This window comes from Egretta garzetta, unplaced genomic scaffold, assembly GCF_000687185.1.
Source record: "Egretta garzetta isolate BGI_Z169 unplaced genomic scaffold, ASM68718v1 scaffold425, whole genome shotgun sequence".
Classification (NCBI taxonomy): domain Eukaryota; kingdom Metazoa; phylum Chordata; class Aves; order Pelecaniformes; family Ardeidae; genus Egretta; species Egretta garzetta.
The window spans coordinates 92,047-118,241 of record NW_009259796.1 but is presented as its reverse complement, the minus strand read 5'-3'; positions in this window follow the sequence as shown (position 1 = coordinate 118,241).

The following is a 26,195-nucleotide window of genomic DNA, read 5'->3' as shown; positions in this document are numbered from 1 at the left end:
GGGCGGTAAAAGCGACGCAGAGGAGCTGGGCCGGGGGGGCAGCGCGGCCCCGGGGTGGTAGCGCGAGGCCGGCCGACACAAGGCCCGCTACAGTCGCGCAGCCTCATGTTCTGCCCTAGGCGCCGCGTTGCTGGGAAGGGCCCCGCCCAGGAGGTGAGGCAGCGGCTGAGGAGCGGGCGAGTGCCCCCTGTTGGCTCTATCGACGCTGCAGGCTGTGGAAGGGTGTTGAGGCGAACACAAATTAGCGGAGTTAAGGGGGTGCTCAAGAGGAGCACACCGGCTCCTAGGCAAAACCCCTCAGCCGAGTACGCTCTAGTGAGGTACCAGCTCCAGGCGGCAAAAGGCGCCCAGCTTCCCAGCTGGAAGGCTTTGGACTGTGTTTATTCCAGTAACGTCTGTGAAAATACCGGTTACTGGCACCACTTACCATTAAAGTGGATAATTAGGTTCCCTTTGAAAATGTCTTACTGCACATGCAAAAAATTAAAAGGTTCAAGAGTCTGACGGCTTTAATTTTTTTCCGGCATTAAAGGCAGTTAGATAAGCACATTAGCTTCACTTGCCGAGAGTACTAGTCACTGATGCTCAGTATTGTTCCCCAAATTTGATACAAATACCTAGACTGGGAGCTTTGTTATTAATACTCAGTAGGGAATACATTGAGCAAATTATAAATACCTAAAATAATAGGTTATCATAGAAATGTGAGCAAGCTGATGGTGCAAGTATGTGACTAGAAATGAATCACACAAAATCTATAGCCAAAGCTACATGTAAGTGGCCCTGTTTTGCCGTCATTTATGTGGCACTTAGGTTTCATAGAACATTTTGGCAATTTGTACAAGTATGTAATAGAATTTATAGGAAAATTGTGTTCTGCCCTTCCAAAAACAGCACGCAGCTCAGCAGACTGGCAGGCATGAAAGGGGCTGAATTCCTAGAAATAGGGTGGAGATCAAGTTAAAGGACCAGGCTTTGCCAAAATAAGCAACTTCAGCATAGTCTTCTCTTCCAAGAATGAACAGAAGCCAAAAGAGGAGGGCAGATTCAGTGTGTGCCACCATTTAGACATGTTATCTTAAGCTCCTTAGTTTTGGCACATTTAGATCTGTTACCTCAATTAATGCTAATAATTCATAGAAATAATTCATAGAAATCGCAAGATGTGGGAGTTATAAATGCCTAGACTGTTAGATTTTCTAACATACATCAGCTTTTCTATAACTGACACCATTTTCTGTAACAGCATACTCCCATTTTCATACAATCAGAATTTCAGTCTATAATTCTTAGCGAAGCGGTATTTATTGCCGGAGTACGGGTCCAGACCTTATTACTGGATGTACAAGCCCTGAGGTTGTGGTTCTCTTCTGGGACCTAGAAGATCTGGTTTTCATTCCTAGTTCACTTCCTGGGTCAACCTGAGCAATCATTTATTAATATTCTGTCTTTTTGGGTCCTTATTGAATTGGTAGAGATAACAGAAGTCACAGGAACAATGGGAAGCTAAGTAGATGAATTATGTTTTCAGATGCTGTAATTAATGGGACAGGTATGTAGATAGATGAAAAAAAAACCCAACCTGTTCTTGTACTTTTAACCAAACTATGGGATTTGATACCCATTAAGTTTTTAAAATTTGGTTTTTTCTTGTTCTACACAAATTTTGCTAAAACCCCCCAGATCTTCTGGATTATTTTATACTTACATAAATGGCTGGTTAGGAAAAAAGAAAACAATACAAAACACCTGCTGCTTTCTTTCTTTAATATCAGACCACCATTTACTTCATGGATTTCTTTTACCTCTCTCTGAATGTTAATTTATTCTTATCAATAAAATTGAATAAAATGAGAACTGCTGTTCACAAACTACCTTTTTTTTATTGAAAAATTCAAAAGTTGATGAAATTTATTTCTTTAGCCTTGCTCATACATGTTCCATACATGCGATTACCCAGCTTTCCTCAACATGAAAGACGTTCTTGAGTAAGAATAGCAATTCAGTTTGGCTGAAGGTCTGGCACATGGAAGGTTAGTTAAGTTCATGTAAGGCAATATCCCTTTCCATTTAAGCAACTATTAACAGTATAGGTTCTGTTTCCTAGGTATGGCTGGCCTGAATAGAAAGAGGGTTCAATACGTGGAAAGAAAATAAGGAAGAAATAAACAAAACCATCATTTTCATAACCCATGTACGCTTAGCAGGGGAGTGATGCATATGGTTAGCACTGCTTACGCCTTACTGCTAACTGTATAATCCATGTAAATATTTATAATACAGCTATTATCGGTGTAAACATACAGCTGAGTCATATGTTGACCCGTAATGAAAAAGTGACATTGAGATCTTTCCTTTACTTAATAGCACATGGTTTAAACAGGTTTTAGGAGCAGCAGAGCAGGTCTCAGAATACTCATTTTTCTGAGATTTATACTGAGGCTTTTCAACATGAAATAATTGGGAAGGAACAGCCTGCTATGGAATGCATGGATGCAAATTAAATCCATATCTGAAGGATATTTTTTTAATTAATGCTGGGAATCTGATAGCAGCATATTTGAAACACTGTTTATGTTAATCTTGAAGGAACTAGTTAGGACTAGCCTACAAATGTAAGAGAATGTCAAAGCATAGTTATAGTAAAGGAACTGTGACTTTCCTAGACTGTCAGTACGTGACAGTGTTTACAAACAGTAGAAGAGAGAAGCAGTAACCCAGAACCAGAATTTGATACGTGGAATATTATGAGTCTGTCAGAAAAATACCAAAATACAGATGATTAAAGGATCAGTTTAAACATGTTATTAGTTTATATACAGCTATTGTACTGCTGCTACCATTCTGGTTCTGAAAACAACATAATGCTTTGGAAACTGTGGAGGCAAGCTCATCTGAGAGATATGCATGGAAATATAATCTGATAACAAATGGTTTGTGTGAATTCAGGGCTTACTCTTTCAAAGTCTTTGATCTAACATTGTCTTTGCGATGTAGCCCGCTAATGTTTCCTTAGCTAGTGGTGTACTGTCTCCAGTTCAGCTGCCATCATCACCAACATTATAACTTCATAATACAGTATGGACAAACGGAGTGAAAAATGTAGATGCTTTCTCTCCAGCTTATAGAGATAAAAAGGAATATATCCTGGAGGTTCTTGACCTGTTCATATCATCTGCCGGAAGGAATAGAACATCTGGTGGAAAAGAAAAGAGTGTATCGGTTTGAACGTGGGCCGGAAGAAACGGACTAACATCAAAAAAGTTTCATAACACTTAAAGCCAAAGGGGCCTTTGATCATCTAGTCAGCTCCTGCTTATCCAGATACTTCCACATTGCCCTGAGAGACTTCGTATAAACCAAAGCATTTTCATCCTCAAAAGCCTAAGCTGTTTTATGTGACCAGAAGAGAGCCGAGTAGACCAAAAGGTAATGCTAAGGAAATGAATGTGTGAAATATGCCAAGAAGATGGTACCAAGCAATCTCTCTATGCAACTAAAGGGCGTTCTAGAAAAGATATCAAAGTCAAAGAGAAAATAATTTGACATCACTGTTGGAAACAAACTATAATGTAGAAAGTTATTGGTTATGCAATAACAAGACAGTAGCCTCCTGTCATCTAAAACTGATTTAAAAATATGTATAGGCAAACATTTATCTTCATTTTGCTTGACCACAGGATTGTTAAACAATCATTACTAAAACGGTCTGAAAATTGTTAACCATAATAATTCTATAGGCAGAAAATATTCTGTTGAATATAGTTCTTTTTTCAGTGGCAACATAATTTACATCTCTTCATTCACAGTTTATACAAATCATGAAGTTAAAGTACATTCTGCTGCTGGCAGGGAATTTTTGTTAATCCTGTAGCTGTGAAAATTTTGTGATTATTTCCCATTTCTATAAAGCATTCACATAGTGTTTTCCTTTATGGAAACACAGGGTTTGATCCATTTTTTATGAAATTTTAACTGCTTTACAGCAAGGAAGTATCAGTAATCTAGTGACGTCTGTGCATGCTCCATCAGCTTGCAGGATGCCAGGACAGTGGAAGCAACGTGCTCCCGCAGGAAGATGAAATGTCAATCTGTAGAACTCCCAGGTTTCCAGCTCTCAAAGTTGGGCTAATCCAGAGGCTTTATCTGGCACTCCTTGTAAGGAAGGATTTGTCAAAGATAGTAAAGGAATTTCTCCAGAAATTACATTGAGCCTCTTTCTGGAAGTCTCTTCTTGCTCTGTATTTTCTCATGGATATTAGAGTAGAATTGCTGTTTTTGTCTTTCTATGTTGACCTTGGTTCTACAACGTATATGCTTACCAACCCAAGTCATGTCCCCAGTGGAGAGGTTGAAAGGCAGAGGCATGAGGGGGAAGCATTTGGAAGAGGGGCTGGTACCAGTAGAAGACTGGTCCTAAAATTTTACTTCATGATTCAGTCTTTTTATTTCTGTTTCTGTACAATGAAAGAAGCTGGTTTTCCCCTGGAAGTCTGAATCCCAGAAGTAGTGAGGAGGCATAGTATGTCATAATATCAACATGGGAGTTGATTATTTGGTTTGGGTTTTTGTTGTTGTTTTTAACCTAATGGGCTTTCTAAAGCTTTCTTTAATGTTTTATTTAACAAAACTAAGCCTAACAAAGGCATCTGTCACAGCCCAGAGTGCACTAATAGGCTTTAATTGCCCTGACCAGCCTCACCTGGGTCCCCCTGCCCGTGGGCCCAGGAGCCCCACTTAAGGTCTTCCCAGGCCTTTGTTCCCTTCCTGAGTAGGGCTGTAGCAGCACTGGCCTCTGCTCTACCACAGCCTTGCCTGGGCTATGGGCCCTGCTGAGCTTGGCCTGGCTGTCCTGGTGCTGCCTCTGATCCTGGCTCCCAGCTTTGCCTCCAGCTGGCCTAATCACCACGGGCTGCCCCAAGTTCTAGGCTCTTGGCTGAACCCAGCTGCCACCCCCAGACCTTTCCTGCCCCGCACTCAGGTACCTTGGAGCTGGGCCCCCTTCACGCGGGCTGTTCCAGAGTAGGAAAGGGGGTGTAAGTGGTGTTCAAGGCAGTGACTCTGAAAGTGGCAATTCAGAATGGGCAAGCTCTCTCAAAGCGTTGTTTTAATTTTCTTCATTGTATGCCATCTCTGTTTATAAAATGTTCAGTAGACATTACAAAGCTGCTGTAAAAAAAAAAAAAAGTAAATGAAGATCAAACTGGCTTTATGAAGCATTTAAGCATTTTAAGTGTAGAAAACTATGTATGAATTATAATCAAACTAAGTAAAAAGTACTGAATAGCAACAAATGTGGGAGCTTGTATTTTGTGTTACTCGGATTCAGCTCAGGAGAAACTTCACTCTAACCTGGCAAATCAGAATTTTCTGGCAAATATATTTCATTTGATCAGCTGGTATAGATGGAGAACATAGACAAGCTTTCAGGTGCCCAAGGCTTCATTCAGATCTGAAATAGAAGCAGTGGACTTCAAAGTTAAGTAAAAATTGAGGTCCATGTTTCTTGATTAACTTTAGAGCATGCTGGAAGTTGCATATAGCAGCTGAGTGGAAATAACTGGTGAGTTTGCTGGGGATGATGCTTTTTCTTGTGTATGTATAGGAAATAAGCGTTGGTCTTGAGCTTGATTTCAAACAGCAAGTTTTACCCCTGCTTTTGTGGTAGCGCTGCTGTAGCCATAATGGTCTCCCTAGGACAAAGACAGAGGTGTGTAGACAGATGTAGTACCTCTTGTTGGTGGCATCAACAAATATAGATGGAAGCCCTCCTTCAGACCTGGGGTGGCAGTGGGAAATGCCTCCATGTTGTACTTCTGTGACTGCCTCTCGTGACATGCAGCTGAGGCTGAGAAAAGGTCTGCCATGGTGCAGTCACCATGCAAACAGCTGCAAAAGGTTACCGTCCAACTAAGAGATTTTCCACTCTGCTGAAGATGATTGCCTGTCAATCCTCTGCTGGTAGAACTTTCTAATCTTCCTTAAACAAAATCACAAGGCTAGGGGCTTGGAATCAGATTGAGGCTGGGTGGGGCAAGATTCACATCATCCTCTACATGTGCTCAGAGGCAGCAGCACAGCTCCCAGCTAGAACATGTAATATAGCCCTGAGCTCTCCTGTCCCACCAGCCATCTCCACAGTGGGAATCTCGCACTTCAAAGGCCATCACTGGAACAAAGCAAGGGTCGGGGCAGAGGGCTTGTGATCCGCATGGAATGAGCACCGATAAGGGCATAAAGATAGCATTTGGCCATCTGCATGGGCGTTTATGCAAACTTTCTAGGGCTTGTTCAGGTTTCTGGGGATCTTCCAGCTTTCTAGGTGGAAGGGCAAGTTTTTCAGCCATTAGTGAGATGAACCCTCCCACTTCCCAGAGTCAAAGAATTCCCATGGGGATTGCCCTGGGGACTTCTTCCTCCCCTCCTAAAAACTTGTGAGAGTCTATTTGCAGCTTTTTCTTTCAGCAGCTGAATAATATATATTACTGCTACCTGTCACATTTTTTTCGTTTATTCATACTGTGTTTTAATTTTGATCTGTGTCCAATGAGCTTGAGAAATGTATTTTTTAATTACTTTCCTTGTTCTCTTTACTGGCTTTCCATCTGTAAAATAATGGTCTCTGGCAGCTTTTTGGCTTTTGGCATCACAGAGTACCTAGATCAGTTACAACAAGGTGACTCAGCGTTCTGCGCAGCCGCTCGTGAAGATTTCAGCCAGGCCTTTGCTTGATTAATGAGCATTGGCTTATTCTCGAGATAAATTCGTGCTGGATTTTGCCCAAGGGCTACAGAGTGGGCACTCTAGGGAATTTAGTGGAAGAAATCTGTACTTGAAATGACTTTTCTTTGAGACCTGTTTACTTAATGATTGCTTGCTTGAAGGTAATGCCACTGATAAGGAGGAAAAGCCAGTCAAAAATGTAGAGAGAAGTACATTCATTAGATTTATTTTTTTGTCCTATTTGTGTATTAAGGCTAGTTTTCTCTCAGAGAGAAGATAATATGGCAGACCCTATGCTGGGCCAAGTCCCTGAGGTAGGTGGGAGCTCACAAGCTGTTAGTTTGCATGTGCATGGTGCCTTTCAGCAGTGGCATTTGTGACACCGCAGACTTGGCAGCCAGCAGTAGTGTCCCTCCTGCCTGTGCCAGAGCTGCTTTCCTCAGTGATGACTGGCACATCCATGTTGATATTGATTGCCAACCACATATATGAGCATGTTTTTGGTTGATTTCCTGAAAAAATGAATGTGCGGCAGTTTTACCAACATGCTGGCCTCCCTCAGTAACTTCTGAATCAACTGACCAGTTTCTGTCTCATCTGCCAGAAGCGTGGGCTTGCTTGTGGGCTGCAGGTCCACCACCTGCTGCAGGTCCACCACCTCCTGCAGCTGCTACTCACAGTCAGTCTTTTTGATGAGGGGAGCCACTCTGTGCCATGTGATGGGAACAGCCAAGGGTGTGAATGCAAATCCTGGAGCTGAGCCCACATACTGGTGGCATGGCAAAAGATACTGGGTTTGTCTAACAGACCTGTCCAGCACTGATTGTTTTTAGCTGTGCCCTTTTGGCAGCTGGGGGGCTGTGCATGGGTGGATTTGTGAATAAGTTCACGCAGCTTTATTTGCCTGTACCATGGGGTGTTTCTTTTCCAGACAGCAGGTCAAACAGAGGTGGGTAAGAGACTTTAGAGAGGCTTGGAAACCATTGGGTTGGAAATGGGAAGCAGGGAGGTAGAGGGGTAAACAAGCAGTATGTAGGGAACATGTGGGGGAGCTGTAACAGTATTACAATTCAACCTGATATTCAGAACAGGAAATCAGGGTTAATTTTTCTGCTATTCATGACTTCTACATTTATATAAGAAGCTGCATGCCTGTTTTGATGCAGCACTGGGGTGGTGGTGTTGCAATACTTAACAAATCTACCAAGTATGTAATCTATGCAGTATTCGAGCACTTCTGTGGGTGTATCGGAGAAAAGTGTTTCTCTGAAGGAATCGTATGTGATGCTGCAAATCCCAGGTTCATTTGCAGGAGAAGAAATAAACGGATGTGTGTGCAAAAAAGTCAATATACTGAAATGAAGAAAGCAACAGAAGACAAAACACAATCTGTGTGTTTTGAGAGTATCTGTCAATCTAAAGTAATAACAAATAAGTAAACAGAACCTTTTTAATTCGTGCAAGTTAATCGTTTTCAGGGCTGAATTAACTAAAGCATATCCCTATGAAATAACCTTTATTATATAAATCAGTGTGCTGATGGATTACTGAGTTTGCAGCCAAAAAACTGTACCGCCATAGGTGTGAAGTTTCCTGATCATCTAATAAATTGATAACTTTGAAGCCTAGTTGTGACAATTTAAATGTCATCACTATTAAACAACTTGCCAAAATGCAAACAACCATCCTAAGTCATTAAAATGTAATTATAGAGGACAGCTGGGTCTACTATCAATCTGGGCTGTGGGGACTCATAATGGGGGAAAAATATGAAACTTTCACACAAACAGAATGAGACTGCTGTATGTGCCAACCAGAGCCTGCGCAGGAAGCAAGTAAAACATGTGTTTTGTGCATACACAGTTACTGATGCTTACAGAAGGCTTGTGTTACCGAGATGGGCATGGGGTCAGTGACAGCATGACATCCAGCAAATGTCTTCACCTTCTCTCTGCCATATATGAAAAGACCTTTTGCCTATTAACAGGGTGGGCTTTGCTACTGAGGGGCAGATAGACTGGGTGGCAGTTGCAATCTAGCAGGAACTATGAAGTGGTGCTAAATTTGCTTTATTGTGGAATGGCAGCATAGGTGTTGTAAGCCCTGTTTTGAGAACTGGGTGGACTTTAAGTGCTAATGAAGGTTTGCTTTTTGGCTGAGACTAATAAAGAGAAAAGTGATTATCAGGATTTGCAGGCATGGACCCGATATGTTCATGAAAGCTGGTTTTAGTCATATTGATAACTAAGTTATTGAACTTTATTTTTTATGTTTACTATTTGTTTGATACTTATTTACTTGATACTTTGAAATGGCCATGATGCAGCTGACAAGCCCAGTCCTTGCTCAGGACTTCCAGCTCTGGCTCTGGGTGGTATAGCTCTAAATTCACATTGGTTTCAGATACATCCAGGTAGGTTCTGTCTGTTACTCAGTGATGCAGCATGTAGTTTATTAGATTTACTGCTGATAATGTACAGTGGAAATGGTGGAACAAGCTAGAACTGTGATACTGCTTCATTAAAATAGTAACCCCAAAAGGCCCCACAGTCTTTTGGTGTATTATTTATATGTATTATGGAGCTGCAACAGCTACTAGCTTCCATAATTAAGCCCCACTTTCCCTAAATGTGGCAGGAAAGGTGAAATAAGTGGGAATTGCTGATAGTTGGTAAAATTATAGAAGAAATATCTTTTATGTTATGTATCTCAATGCATATAATAAATCAAGTATCAGATAGCTACTTTTTTGAGGCTTTTACAAATCTAAATGGATTTTTTAAAAGTACATATGAATGCTAGTGTATTATTTGAAATAGTATGATTCTTTTTTCCTGTACATCAGCCTATAGCACATAATTCTCAAAAAAAAAAAAAGTAGCTGAGTATTTTGCAAACAATTACAAGGTGTGTTCTAAGTGATCTGTGTTCCTAAAATATTTTAGGTATCAAGTTCTCCATGTATCTTTTTCTACTAGGAAGTAAATCCTTGTGGTGCCTTGGGGCATTCACTGTGCTGAAAAACGTTCATTTATTCTCGCGAAGAAAAGTGTACTATTGCATATGTGTGTTCACAAACCATTAATTTCCTTCCTTTTGTATACTTGGAAATGATAACTTGGTGTACTAGTGTAATTATCTACCTTGCACTTTTGTAAATTGTAATTTTTGTTTTGTTACTAGAATCAGTTGGTATGGAGCTTAGAGAACCATTTAAGATTACAAACTATTTCTAATGAACAGATTGTCTTCTGATGCAAATGGAAAGCCAAGTTGAGAGAGATTTTTCTTTTTTTATGCAGAAGGATACAGCCTCTCAACAGACTTTGTCCTTATTTTTTGGCAGATTTGGACTGCCCTACTCAAAGGTATAAACGAGCCTCAGCCTATCAACAACAGAAATGGTACGCTAACCTGTCAAATACAGGGAAATGAATAAATGGAAGAACAATAAAAGTCAGTAAAGTAGGAAATCTCATGCAGCGTGAATGATTTCTCATATAGCATAAGCAAAGTTTTCTGCTGTTTCACACAGCTACAGTAAGGATGAATAAATTTCTGTCACCAATGCTGTTATGAAAAGCATGCAAATTTCAGAGATCACACTGGCTAATGGATGGAATGGTTATTTTGAAAGGAGAAATAAGCTTTCCTGTAATTTCCATTCATGTCCTCCCAATGTGAGATGACAATTTACTGCAGGTTTAGGAAATTAAAATAAAATGCTATTTTTCCAGGTGCACAGAAGAGGTTTTGAAATTAACTTAGCAAAGGTGAAGCTACATGGTATTTCTCACTGTGCAGTGAGAGTCAGCAAGATGGCATTGTAAAATATCCTTAGTAATAGTCAGTTAGAAAGTCTGCAGGGGATAAGGTCAAAGAAAGGTTAGCAGCTGACATCAAATCAGAAGCCAGATGTGCTGACCCTTAATCATAGGCTTTTGCAGGCTTTTTTGGACTGCAATTCAGCATAACATTATTGAATTCACCTTTAGATTAAGCTGGTCTGCTTTGACATATACAAACCCATATGCACGTTAATGGCTGTGTCATCCACTTAATTATGCAAGCTCTGATAACAGATCAGTGAGGTGACCTCTGCAAGCACTAGTTTTCAAGGTCCTTAACCATTTCCATTTTCAACAAACAGAAAGTGGCAGTCCCCATTCAGGTCATGTTGGATCATTAGTTTTGCGTATGCACCTTAAACCTGGGAATAGTATTATGCAGACATGTTTTTCTTTTTTTTTTTTTTTTCTTGCAAGATTACTGAGAGCTATTTAACTTGCCACTATGTTATGATGAAAGTCATCTGTTCATGTATTGGTGCAAAATCTGTGGCTTGGCAAAGAAAACATTCTTAGAGACAGCAGTCCCAGCAAAGGCATAGGTATTACTCAGTGGACTGAAATTAAGCATGGGTGGAAATTTTTGATGGATTGAAATATCTTGGAAAAAATTACATTTTCATAAAGGTGAGGAGATGACATAGTTAAGATTATATGTGCAAACCCTAACTGTTCCTTGTTGCTTATATATGATTCTGCAGTCGTTGCTTGAGAGATGATTCTGCAGAGAATTTTTGCGTTAGAACTGAAGTGAAAGAGGGCTTCACATGGTGCAACTTCTACTAGCTTAACAAATATTTTGGGGTGGTTAGTGTAAGCTTGAAATAATGATACAGTGTTATCTTTATTCAGAGGATATGCTTTTGACTTACTCACACAGTGCTTACTCAACAAACCGCATAGTAATCGGTAGCATTAAGGTCAATGGCAACAGACCTGTCTCACTGTGCACTAAAGACATTTACTGAATATTGCACCAGTGTAGAATCAAACTCATTGCTGATTCCACTGAATTTATTTCCCTTTTATGCATCTGTGGGAAAGGATTTAGCCGGGAACTGGCTGGTGGGCTTATGCCCTTTGCAGTCTTCATTACGCATAGTCCAACTCACATACTAAGGCAGGTATGCGAAAGAGATGGCATGTTTCTTAGACTGAATAATATCTGACTCTCTTCCAAGTGAGATGACTTCAGTGGGAATTGTGTGCCCCTACAGTGAAAGACCTTGATGGTGTCCATAATGACCTCGAAAGCCGCATAAAATGTTATAAAAACAGCTGTTAGCATAGTATCCTAGTTCTCAGATGCTGAAACTGCAGAACTCAACGGTCTGATCTCTGCTGTTCACCAGGCTGGGTGGGGGTGGGGAGTGTATGTACGGGCCAGGGTTTTCCCATGTTTGATTTGAGTCTATTTCCTGTATTGTTAGCTTCTATTTCACTCTTACTTTTGTATTCTGTCCTTTGTTCCTATTAACTGTTGCTGTGGTAAAGCACAGTTAAATTATTTTAACACTTAATCCTGAATTTGTGGTCCTTCTGATGTCGTCTAGTTGAGGAGTTTCAAACCAACAGGTTTTGGTGGGTTTGTTTTCTGCTCACAGGTGTTTCATCTAGGAGCTTGGTCACTTCATTTTTGAGGAATGCAGCTATTGAGGAAGACTGTCATCACAGATTTAAAAAAAAAAAAGTCTTGGCTATATAAGGCTGCTTCCACAGAGCCAACTGCAGTCCTCCAGTTCCCCTAACAAGCATCTACTCTACTTTTTGGTGAAGGCTTTGCACTTCTAAACAGATGTATTTCACTTGCAAGTCTTAAGACTTTAAAGTATACCTATTTCACATAGGCATGCTTTCTCTTTGAGGTCTGATGTGCAAAAGTCATAGCTATAAAATACAGGACTTGCAAACCATGGGGTAGGCATCCATGCTCTATTGCTACTCTGTTGGGGCAAGAAGCACTGTGCGAGTCTTCAGCTGGATGGCAGAGCAATCCAGACATTGCAATCCAATTCATCAGCTGTAATCCTCATAAGGAGAACACCTATAAAGTAACTGCTGGGTTTATTCTCATTAAGTGACTGATGCCAGTATCAGTCACCAAGTTTAGCTGAGAGGGAGGACGTGACTAACATCTTTTCATTTGTTGGTTTTTAGAGTTCTCTCTGGCAATAAAAGAAAGGTAGTGAGGGTAATTCCTACCAAAACGAGAACAAGACTGAGTGATTGGTGAGGCTGTACTCTGCTGTAGCACGTATATTCAGGACCTTGGTTGCACATGTGTTTAGGACATTAATGGTGTTTAGCAAGCTGGACCTATGTTTTATACCAAGTTTGCTATAACACTCTAATGTAACATAAGAAACTGGATATTCTACAGAAGCTTAATTAAAGTTAAAAGCAGACATTTGAAGTTAGTTAAATATGAAAGTATTTCATAATGAGAACAAATTCCTCTGGGATATTAATTTTTTTATTACTTTTCCCACCACATGGACAACTTTGGACTGGAGGTTAAGAACAAAAGCTGGATGTTTCTGCTGAAATTCTCCATACAGAAATAATTACTGAGGGCAACGTTTTAACTTATCTTTCTGTTCCAGACTTGACAACCCTTTCAGATGATTAGGGGGAAGCAGACCTCTCCATTAACTTTTTTCAGGTTGTTCTGCAGGCTCAGGAAGACATTATTTATAGTCTATTCATGTATCTAAGTTGATCATTGTCATTGTGTGGCCAGAAACATGTTTTAAACAATAGAAGCTGAGATTATTAATCACTATTCTATAGGAAGGAGTTAATTCGGTAACGAACTGCATAGCTATAGAATCATGCAGTAACTGGAGCCTGTGATAGCATGGATAACTTGAGGGTTTCATTGTATTGAGATGTCAGTCTTGCATCTGTCATCACTGCTAAATAATTTTTAAAGGCTTAAAAAGCCCAAGAGGTATCCTGTCCCTGTGAAATTCAGAATTCATTTGTTCCTATCTCCTGGGTGCTGTTTTTAGAAATAGTGAAGAAACAGACATATTGGTCTAGCAACTATATTCATGTTTATCATTTAATCCTTTGAAAAGGGGGAGAAGTAAGGCAATGGTAGTCATCTGCAGAAGTCAGAATATCCTTAGTAGCATGTTCAGGTTTTCTTTTTGGTAAAAATATTCAAATTGGAAAACTGTGATCCTTAAAGGTTTCTCCGAGAAAGCAAGCAGAGGAACTGCAGATGGACACAGAAGGGGTGTCTGGAGGCAGCCTCTGTGAATGCTGACAGTAACAACAAGGGAATGATAGGGCGCAAAACATACTGAATGAAGTCAAATATTTTACTTGACATTATTTACGCTAGTTTTGTACTTGTAACATGAAACAATAAATACAGAAGTGTTCCAAACAGCTAGATAAATCCTTATGGTGCAAACCTGGGAAGATCTTGGGACAGAAAATAAGTGAAACTGCTTTATTTACTTGACATCTGGTCCTTGAACTAAGGGCCCTCAAAGAAAAGGAGAACAAAGATAGGGTTCCTGCAGGGAGTAGACTCTTATGTAAAACTATATAGAATGAGGAAACCTCAGCTTTGTGTTCAGTGGCTCAGCCCTTGACTTTTAGACCTTTAGCTCTGGCTTTCTTCAAATATAGGGTGCAAAGTCAAGAGCATGGTCCTGCCAGTCTGTGCACTGGGCTGAGTGGCGCCTCTCCTAATCTCATTGTACTTACATGAAGGGAAGCCCTGAAAATGAAATAAATATAAGCAATCTATTTTACCGCTTCCTTCCCCCCCCTTTTTATAACCATCCTGATTTTCCCAGTTTTGACAATTGGGCTCTGCTGGCTCCTTTCAGTCTACCTAAATCCATCAGTTGATAAATGTTTTCTTCCTGTCTGAATTGGGAGAAAAAAATGCAGATGTTATCCACTTTGAGACCCTCCTCTCCATAGCTGGTCTCATGTCTTGGGTGAAAAACAGCTACCTGCTGTACTTCCAGTGTAAACACCAGCATGCAAATCTGTATGAGGAGACCATGGAAACAGGGTGCTCGTAGACATTGTTTTTCTGAACTGTATGGCAAAGACAGTGTGTTCTCCAAATCTGTTTTCTATTAATAATACCCAGTAATGCTTTGTAAAAAATAATCTAATGCATGTAATAACATAATAGGAGGGGAGAATGTATTTATGTAAATTAAATAAAACATCCTCAAGAATTAGTGGTTAGAAAAGCTAGCAGAGGATAATAGGCATGGAGACCCTCCCCTGTTTGTCAGCAGAGACTGTTAAATGGTTGAAGCTGCGGTAGCACCACGCATGCCAAATAGATGCAAAATAATTTTCAGCACTAGAAAATCACCTGATAGCAATAACTCTAGAGTAATACATTGTATTTGTGTATTTAACTTGTTGTATGTGTCAATACTATTTAATGCTTGTGTGTGTGGTTGTATGTGAATGCATAGCAAAAGAAATAAGAAATTTACTTATTTTATTTATTAGTATTACAAATTATTAGCATTTTCATGGGCAATCTTTCTTGCAACAAATTTTCTCTGTTCTCTTTGAAATTAATGAGAATTAGGCACCTGGATTTCTTCCCAGATCTGGATTTCAATGTCCAAAGTTAACAAAAAAGTGTTGTTTTAAAAAAATTGATTTGAAAGCTCAACTTTTCATTTAAATTTATAGGAGCAGACTGAAAGAGGTGGGAAATCCTCCTCTGTTTGTATTACCCATGCCATGCTGAGTACACTATTAAGGCAGCAAGTAGTTTGTTCTAATTTTAGCATACACACTAAGGAGACCAGATGCCATGTAGTTTAGATAACTTGGCTTAATTTTTGAGAAAAGCGATTGCTGTTGACAGTATAATGGTTAGCCAGAATTTTTTTATTTATAATTATAGCTGTACGGTTTAAGATGCAGGTCTTGGGGGTGGAGTACAGAGCCTGGCTGAGAAACAGGTGAGAATGGAGGAGCCTGAGAACTCCCATACAAAACCAGCAGAGCCCCTTTGTCCTAATTGTGCAGCTTCAGAGGCTCTGTAAATTGGACATGACATGGTATAGGTCTTCTAAAAGAGCTATCAGAATTAAAAAAAAAAAAACTTGGGTGAATGTTTGATTCATAATATTTGCCCCACAGTTAATGGTCTCTTTGTCTCATTCTACTCAATGAGATTTTCCTTAATTCAACTAATACAGCTTTTCCAGATAAACATATGTGCATAAATTAGTATTTCCTTTTCTTTCTATATATGCTACGCTTTCCTTCTGCTGGAATATTTTCACTGTAAACAGAAACAGTTTACCTTGGCCCTGAAATTAACAGTAACTTGGATCTCCTCAGTTTACTAATGAAACAGTTAAAACTGATATACAAAAAATATTTTTTGATTTTAAAACAATTGCTGAGGTAATTTTTTTATGGCTAGATCAACACTGTAGTTGGATGACAGGCTGTTTCCTATCTTCTTGTTTTTGATACTCAGGAAGAAGGATATATTTCTGTACTATTAAGTTCCCAAAAATCTCAAAAGACAATTTTTGGAAGGAAGTTCAAGTATCTGTTAAATAGCAATTCCTCAAAGTACTTGCTAGAAACAAATGATGTAACAGCACTGTTTGACGGATTTATTTAGGGATAAATGCACATACTGGTTTGGTAAACAGCTTTTAGTTGCATACATTCAAGTTGCTTGCCTTGCTCAAAAGAGAAGAATTGGACCTTTTTCATTATAGTCAGAAAGTAATTTCTAATTCAAACCACCTCAGATGGAGGATTAAAGATGAAAACCAAACCCCATTATTTTATCACATACATACTTTTTTTGAACCTGGTAGATCTTAGACACATAATAAACCAAATCTGAGTATTTCACTAATTTAATCTATGTACAATTCTACAATAATTGGAAAACAAAATCCTTAGAAATTTGAGCCTACAGGGCAAAACTGTTGGCTTTCTGGGACCAGTGTCTGATTTTCTTGCTCAAGTCTAAAACACTTGACATGCTAAAATGTAAACAGACAGAATGTTTTAAGAAGGGAGATAAACTTAAAATTTCTTCACATTTTATTTTCTTGCTTATTTGTATTTAAAAAAAAAAAGAAAGTTGATACTACCATTACTAAATCCTCCATCGAATAGAGCAGTTTCCATTAATTGGAGCCCTGCTGATGCATGTCTTTCTGGAAACATAAACCATATTGTTTAGCATTCCTGAACCTTGAAATGCCAAACCCCATTACTTCACACCTGATTAGCTATTCTGTGCTCTTGAATCAGATCAGTATTTCTAATCTGAGAAATCAGTATTTCTAATCACCTCTTTGGGGTAACCAACACATTTAAATGTTTAGGGGCAGGTGCCCAGTCCTGAGTGACTGGTGCCATTTCAGGTGCTCAGCGCATCTAAAGTGTCTGCGCAAAACTGGTGGATGTCATCCATGGTCCACACAGGACCTTGGTCCTTCTGGAGGAGTACTTGCAGTGGTTCCTATCGGCACCTTCAGCTGAGTTTGTAAAATATTTGTGGGAACCAGGATCAGCAGGCATTTTTGAGACTATTCTTGCTTGTGACCTATTAATTAAATTTGACCTTATTTAAGCAATAATAGTAATGATGTTCCAAGTAAGTCGCAGTTATTAACTTCCATTAGGCTGAAACTGGTTTCTTCAGCGATGTCCCTAAAAATGACTGTTTTAATTTGGCATGTATCATTTAAGTGGTAATTACTGTGGTAACATTTTAAATGCATGTGGTGCCTTTCACTTTATGCAGTAAACCTGCACTAAGTAGGACTTGAGAGAAATTAATGGATTTTGACTAGACTATTCAGAGCAGGCTAGCAAAGGAAACATTTGAATGGTGGAAAAAAAGAAAAATATAGGGATTACTTTTTTCATGCAGGCAAAACTCAAAACAATTGATTGGATTTTGTCTAAGATTTCCTAAACTTGCTTCTTGTCTGAGCTCAGTTGTGAAAGTTTTGAGTCCTGAAAGTAAGAAGAAAATTGAATAATGTGAAAATGGGATCTAAATTCTTCCAGTGCCTGCCTTTGCATGATGAAATGCATGAAGTTGCAGGCATACTTACTCATCAGTGGGCATATATGAAAGTAAATGGTTTTTTTAGTGCTTGATACACCGCCACCCCCCCATCCACCCAGCAAATCCTCCCCCAGTGCAGATAAAACCTTTTGGCAACTGGGGAAAACTAAAAGATAAAGCATGGTAATTAACATGCATAAGTGTGCTTATGCTGTATTTTTATATTTAAAGATTAAAGAGAGATCTCTGAAACTGCAGCTAATGATCTGCACTTGAATCAGCTACAGGTACATCTAGAAATCAAGGGAAAAACAGACTTTGGATGACAACTTCTGCCTGAGTGTTTTACCATATAACTCCTTGATCCCTGATGCAAGGCCTCCTTATGGGGGTAATGGCTGAAAATGTCTAGCAGAAATCTCCAAATAGGAAGAGGTAACAGATGAAGACTGGTAACAACAGCATCCAGTTAAGGTGATTCCAAGATGAGTCCAGTTCAGCCCATCCTAGAAAGGCTGCTTGCTATGAAAGGCATCACGATTATATTTTCTGGGGTATTGATTCCCATACACAAAGGCTTTTTGTGTGAAAGGTGTAATGAAAAACAGTGTATAAATAGTGAAATTACAACCTCAGTGCTGCTTGCATCGCACACTAGCACATGGATATTTTCTGGGTCTCATCCCAGAAACTGCTGAGATAGTATGGTTTAGGAGAGGTATGGGACTCTAAGCAAGTAATTCAATTTGTATTTTGAATCATTCCCTGTCCAACAGCTCTTTTTAAAAAGTCAATTAATTCCTTACTGCAGTAACTTAAAAGGATATTTGGCAGGTTCCTAAATGTTCCTGTTTAAATAATGTAGAATTAATATCACTGTTTACAACTGTGTGTTTCTTAAATGTAGAAAACTATATTTTACAAATATGCACATGAATTTTGCTGGATGAAGAAACTTTTGCGTTTTTTCTTTGGTATATTAAAATGATACAATGCAGTAAGTGTTGAAAGGTGGAAGTGGATGTCCTCATCTGTACTGCTTCATCATTTGTTATGCTTTAACTCTGGAGACTACTTAGAGTCTGGATTTGATGCTACCTCTCTTACACTATGCCATGTTGTGTCCAGAGGATTACTGAGATACATCCTGTTGAGCTTGGCTTTGAAATATCAACATCTCTTTAGTCTGACAAAATCTTCTGAAAGTTGGACTCCTGACCATCTCTCATAACAAAAAAAAAAAAATCAATAAGCAGTATATACAAAAGGGATAATAGGGATTTAACAGAATGTAAGTTCCAAAAGTTGTCCAATGGAAAGCAATGGTGCAGTATTGCCAGTGTGATCTCAAAAGACATTACATGCAATCTGATACTGTAATTAACAATTTGCAAATTGTAAAGTTTTTTGGGATGGACTTACTTAGTTCTTACTGGCTAGGAAGTGAAGGTTAGCAGATTGTGCTTCCTGACTAAGAAGAAACTGAAGCATCAGAATAATAAGAATTTTGAAATTGGAATACACTTAGTTTACTAATCCCCATTGTGTGTCCTGAATAGGAATTCTCATTAAACTGAGTCCAAAACCTAGTTCTGCAGCCCCCTTCAATTGATGGTGCAATTTTGTTAATGCAAATTTTGAGTCAAATAATGGCTCACAAATAACAGCAGTTCCTACAGAGCTTTGTCATACTATAGGAGGCTGTGCACAGCCTAGGCTATGGATTCAAACATGGAAAGTGTAAAGAGTTATCAAAGACCTCTTACAGGATCAAGTGAAATTAGAATCATAGAATGTTTTGGGTTGGAAGGGACCCCTAGAGGTCATCTAGTCCAACCCCCAATAATTAATCTTAAAAGCATAAGCATGTGTGTGCTGCATCATATCAAGGCCCATCTAGGCTGGTATTTGATGACAGAAGCATGCACAAGAGTGAGACCCACAAATAGTGGCACTTACCCAGAACACCCTCCCAGCTTCTGCAGATCTATACCTTGTGCAGCTCCAGAGCTGGCTGTGGTGTTTTTGCATGGGCAGACTTTCCTCAAGTGTTTGCCTGCTGATTTTTCAAGTCACAGCATCCTGTGGCAATGATTTCACAAATTCATTGACACTGTCTGAAGAAGTAACTTTGTTCTGAACCTTCTAGTTTTAGCCCATGTCCTTTATCTTTTTTATTGGAAAAATGAATCCTTTTTCACTTTCTTCATGCCAGCAATGGTATTTCTGGATGTCTGTCACACTCCTTCTCAGGCACTCCTTTTCCAGCCTGAAAAATCTTAGTCTGCTAGCTCAGTTTGATCATCTACTCATATCTTTTTCCAATTCTTTAATATTGTTTTCAAGACTGGAAAGTAGAATTTTTCCACAGTAGGCAAGGACAAGTAGGTTATACAACTAAAAAAATGGCGCGCTCTTGTTTTTTTCTCCTTTACATGATAATTCCTAATGTACTATTTGTTTTTTGACTGCATAAGAGTATCAAGCTGATGTTTTCATAGTTACCTCTTACAATTCCAAGAGCTTCTTCAAGAGTAGCCATTACTAACTCTAAGCCTGTCACTAAACATGTACAGTCAGAATGGCTTTTTCTTTCTTGTGTTTATGCTTACCACTTTATTGCCCAGCATCACATAGTGTCATGAGGCTTTTCTGCAACTCTTTGAACCTTTTGTAATTCTTTGAAAGAGCAGAGACCAAGAAAGTGTGTTGTATCGATGATCAGCAGGCCATGATTAAGCTTGATCCTATCACACAAGTGAAAGCTCAAGGAACCCTGAATCACAGCTGGAGGCTGTGAAATGAATCTGTGCCTTCTCAGGTTGATAATAAATTTTGTCCACTATCACTGGACATAAGTTGGCTCCTTAGATAAGCTCAGCTGCTAAACTGTTTGAAAAACACAGTAATACTCCTTTTTCTCTAGAAACCACTGCTTACTCTTTTGCTCTGTTAGCCCATTTTCAGTCCCCTATTCCTGATTAACACAACTGATAAATCAGTAATGTTCAAAGACCAGCAGCACATCCTGCTTGGAAGTAATCAGCCCTGAGACCAGACTGTGGCACAAGGACTAGCAGCAAAGACAGCCGGTCTTGGGCAGCTTCCTTGCGGCCAAAGGAAGGATCTCAGACTTCATGCTGCAGGCTTTCCATGCAGCTTCTAACACAGCGGACCCCAAAGTACAGTTAACCCACCCCAGTGGCATGTAGTAGGAGCAGATGGGTCAGCACAGCCCAGCTCCATTTGCTCCGCTCCAGCAGAGCGAGCAGACAGGTAGCTGATTCTTGCTTCAGAAAGCTCTCACCCATGGCATCCTGTAGGGATCAACACCTTTTCTCCTTTTCTTCTGTAATTGCTAAATACCACTGTGGGCAATAACATGCATGTTACCTTCTGCTTTATCTATCATTCGTGGTTAAACACTGTGACACCTGAAATATTAAATAAAGCTGACTGAGTTAAGACCAAGACTTGCTGCTATCACCAAGTAACTGTGGGCAAAACCTTCTATTTGGCTTTCATTTTCATATCTCTGTGGACTTTGCCACAGTGGTAAAAACCAAAACAAAACCCCATGGACTTACGAAACTCCCTCCCTCAGTCAAAAACTGCTTGAGACCATTGCTTTAAGCCATGCACAGACAAAAATTATTATAAATTGGATAAAAGATTCAGTAAGTTCTCTTTTGAAATTCATGCTCCAGGCAATTTTCGTCTGTGGCGAAGGAGACAGAATTAAAAAAAAAAAAAAAAAAAAAAAAAAGTCTGTGAAGCATCAAAACCTTTGCTGAACATATTACAAGATGGAAATCTAAAGATAATAGATGCAGAGCTGAAGGTTGATCAGTGTAGTCTGGGAATTATCCAAAACTATTGCTTAGCTTCCTGTTAGTTTAGTGATACTTCCGTGGGATATCCATATTCCCCAACAGAAAGCATAGGAATGATGTTTTATCTTTTCTGGCTTCTTTAAACAGAGACATACGAAGGTACATTAGGGAGGTAGACAATTACAAAAAAAATATGATCTGGATGAATTAATAGTGTGGTTTTTTAAGATGAAAGCTGGTTAATTGATCACTAGAACAAAACTTAAATATTTCATGTAATTAATGTATGTGCTCTGTCTAAATGCTGATACGAGTAAAACTGTTTTACACATGAATTGGAGAATGCACTATAGAAACAACCCTAGTAAGTGAGGTATGGAAATGATGACTTAGGCTTTTCTAGTTCTCATTACTGTGATACAGTGGAATACAGCTGCTAACAATCAGATACGCTTACTGTTTGCAATGTAATACATTTGAAGACTCTAATTAGTCATTCCATATGTGTTCTTGATTTGCCTCAAAGAGATGACAGTAGAAGTTGGGGATGTAAGATCTGTTGTTTTGCATTTCTACTGTAATCGTGATATTCCTACCATTCCTTTAACAGAGAAATTAAACATGTTTACTTAAGTAATGATTTAACTAGTTTAGAGTCAACCATGCTATTTTTGAAGGAGGAGTTACGCAAGTTTCATCCTTACTGTTGAATGTAGCAAAGTAAATACTACAAATGAGCTTAAACAAATAAAACAGGCAATCAAATCAACCTTGGAACGAGCGCCAGAACACAACTGTCTATGTGATGGGAGGGACAGAGAGGCCGGGCTCTTCTCCATGGTGCTCAGTGTCAGGATAAAAGGCAATGGGCACAAACTGAAATACAGGGAATTCTGTTTAAATGTAAGAAAAATCTTTCTTGCTGTGAGGGTGGTGAAACACTGGAGCAGGTCACCCAGGGAGGCTGTGGGATCTCCATCTGTGGAGACATTAAAAACCTAACTGGACAAGAACCTGAGCAATTTGCTGCACTTTACCCTGCTTAAAATGGGGGCAGGAGGTGGACTAGACAATATTCAGAGGTCCCTCCCAACTTCATCTATTCTCTGATTCTGGTTTCTCTCATTGGCTTGCCCTGCTCACCTTGTTTGGGTGCAATAGGAGTGGGCTGCTATGGGGACGTCACTGCCCCTTGGCACCCAGCTCCCCTTCCCTTGCAGAGCAACTCATTCTTCCTGCTCCTGGACAACTTGATTCAAACTCAGAAGGAAACGGAAGAAAATAATATTCAGAAAGTTTTGATTTCCTGACCTCTTATTTTTTCATGAGATGCTGCCCAGAACTAGAGGGTTTTTTTACAACTCTTTTAACTCAAGATTTGGTTGTGGAAGATGAGATCAAGTGTTTTAGGAGCAGCTGGGAGTGGGAGTTTGAGTAAGCAACTTGGCGGTCAGTTGAGTCTGGAAGGTGAATTGATGAAGCTCATGAACAACATTCATGTGCTTTTCCTACAGGCTTATGGTGACATAACTGCACCTTTGGGGAGTGTTTCTTTTGGTTTTTATCCTTGTGAATGAGACTTTCAGTGGACCCTAAAAGTCTGGAAGAAAAAAATAAGAAGACTAACACCCTTCTAACAGAATAGTCAGGTACATATAAAAGTGAGCAAGGTGCATAGAGATATGTCAGAGGAGAGAAAGGTTGGAAAAAAAGAGCAATAAAAGCAGGTGACAGCAGAGGGGAAAAAAAAAAAGACCAACAGCCTATGACAGTCACCTGAAAAGATAAATGAAAAAAGTGGAGGCTTTTTTTCTTCCTGCATTAAGGGTGCATGTTTAGGCTTAACTCCTACTTTCACTCCATTTTTTGTTCAAATGTAAAAAAACTCCCCAAAACCAAAACCCAGACAAACAAAAAAAACCCCCAAAAACCCAAAAGCACAAGGAGCTAGAAATATAATTTATCCAAACCCTCTTTTTTGCAGCTAGCTGATAGTCTGTATGTAAACAGGTAAAGGTGGCTTCAAAAGAAACTAGTCTTTGTGGTAATTTAGAGCAGCATTACATCTTTAATTACTTTTGGATGCTCACAGTGGCCGTCCTGAGATGCCATTCCACCAATGCAGCGTCACCAAAACAGAAATTTTGATTATCTCATGGTCCTTACCTATCTGCTCTGCCAGGTTCAGTAGTGACACAATATGAACTAATTTTCTCAAGCACTATGCCTCATGGGGTTATCCTATGCTAAATTCATCTTCAACCAACTAAAGCAGGTAAAAAAAAATGGGAACTTTGATCCTTACCTGTTCTGTTGTACTCCTTTCCCTTCTCTACATGGAATAATTATACCGTCTCCAAAAGAATGGTTAGTTGCAATATTTCCTGAGGTATGTGATCTGAACATGGGGATGAAGGGTACTGCAGTAACTTGGTTGTACAGAGTTTAGGGTTTGGACATGGATACTAAAATGGCAACCTCCATTTCGTTCATGTTTATTGAAGCTGAAGTTCTTGTACAGAGAGACAGCGATGTAGTGTGATAGACATGGGTTTTTATACAAGGAATTAAATGTCTTGATTTTCTGCCAGGATATTCTAGTATGTGAACCCCTTTGCAGTTAATTGTGCAGCCTGAATTCTCACTAGCTCACTGTCAAAGCAGAGGGAGTATTTATGGTGTGCACACTTATATACCATACAGAGAAGTAGAGTACTTCAGAGCTTTGGAACTCAAAGAGCAAGAAAACAATTCTGAGATGTGGTCTGGTATGATGCAAACTATCTCTAAAAAAATAGTTTTCAAAATATGCTGGAGTATTAGTTGTTGCCTGTTATTTCTGCTGGACAAAGGATGTGAATCTGCATATAAAGTTTGAAAAGCCTTCTGGGATGTTTACTGAATCCCCTTGAAAACCAGATAAGAACAACCAAATTTCATTGTATCTGCAAAATCAGTTATTTTTGAAGAGAATGTTCCCAAGATGAATGGAGCACACTTAAATACACTGTCTGCCCACATACTGTGGACAAGACATGGTATGAACGGAATGAAGCTGTGTCAGGGGAAGTTCAGACTGGACATGAGGAAAATGGTCTTCACTGAGAGGGTGTTTGGTCACTGGAACAGGGTCCCCAGGGAAGTGGTCATGGCACCAAGCACAGTCAGAGTTCAAGGAGTGTCTGGACAATGCCCTTAGTCATATGGTTTAGTTTTAGGTAGTCCTGTGATCCTTATGAGTCTCTTCCAACTTGAGATATCCTATGATTCTAGGATTATCTCCTGCTTTTACCCTCAAATCCATGTTCCCTTGTGCAGCACAATGCAAATCAGGTGGTTATTATCCTCCATCAAGAGATCATTCCACTTACATGTGCCTATCAGCGTATTGCCTGCCAAGGAAAAGAATGGGGCAGAGCAAATACAAGTTATTACTTAATATTAATAACTTACCTACTCTATGCAAAATGTTTAATTAAAAAAAGTGCTACATATTCTGTGCACAAACATGCATTCCCATGCTTGTGGAAGGAGGTGTAGGAGCTATCCTCTTGCCACAGGACCCACTGCGTTTTCAGCACATATGGTGCAACACGTGTGTCCAGTGATGGTGCCCTCTGCCCCCAAAACATACCTTGTCATTAACGACAGCCATGGTAGCTGATCTCAGTATACTCTGAGGCTGCAGTTCTGTCCCACAGCTCTGTGGAATGGGCTGGGGGAGCAATTTCTGTCATTCTACTTGTTGAAGATGAAAATAGGCCTGTTTTGTAGTAAGCTTTATCTCAAGGTGTGTATAACGTTTATTTTCAATACAAATATTTGGGTTTGTGATGACAAACTACAGTGTGGAGGAAAAAAATAAGATGAGGATATAGGTTATTGTTATAATGTAACATTATCACATAACAGTATTATTTTTCCTTCTCATTCCTTGTGTTTCACCAGCTAAACTCCGCTCCTACATTACAAGTTGTCATTCTGTGTTTGGTAAACACCTTTAAACAATGCTGTGGTTTATGGTGTTATCTATGGGATAACATGAGAGGGTGGCTTGCAGTGCTGCTTGTTGTCTTCTCTGGGTTCTCTGTGTTCTTCTGCAATCTTTTCAGGAGAATTTTTTGCCTTTTGACCAGCTAACTTCTCAGTTAGTTGTACATCCATGATCTCCCTGACAAACTCTGTAATGCAGATGCATTAGAAAAGCCTCTATCTAATTTGTTCTATGGTTGGACCTACATAAATCCAAAACAAAAGTATAATTTTGTATTTCATTTCAGCCCTAAGAGCAGGTATGAGCATTGCTATCATGCCTTTTTCACCTTTAACCAGCTGGGCAACAGCCTGCTCTGGCAGGGCAGTGCCAGCAAAGGACAGATTAAGGATCCGCTGCACTGTACGGGATATCCAGAGTCACCTATCAAGAGAAATGGCGCTAGGAGGAAAAAAAAACCTCAAACCCCACCCAAAGCCAAACAAAAAACCCCCACCAAACCAAAAGATAAAACCTACAAGCAGGTCCTTTCTCACGTATGTAGAAAAGACGAACTGGGACCGCTTATGAACTGTCCTGGAGATGGCAGCATTGAGCAATTTATTTTTCAGACTTGGCTTGCAGCACTTGTTTCCCACTGAAGAGGTGAAAGTTACGCGCACGGTACATTTGGGCCCTGTAAGCAGCAGCTACCACTGGATATTCAGTTTAATTTAGCATAAAATGGTTGGGGGAGACGCAGCTAGCTG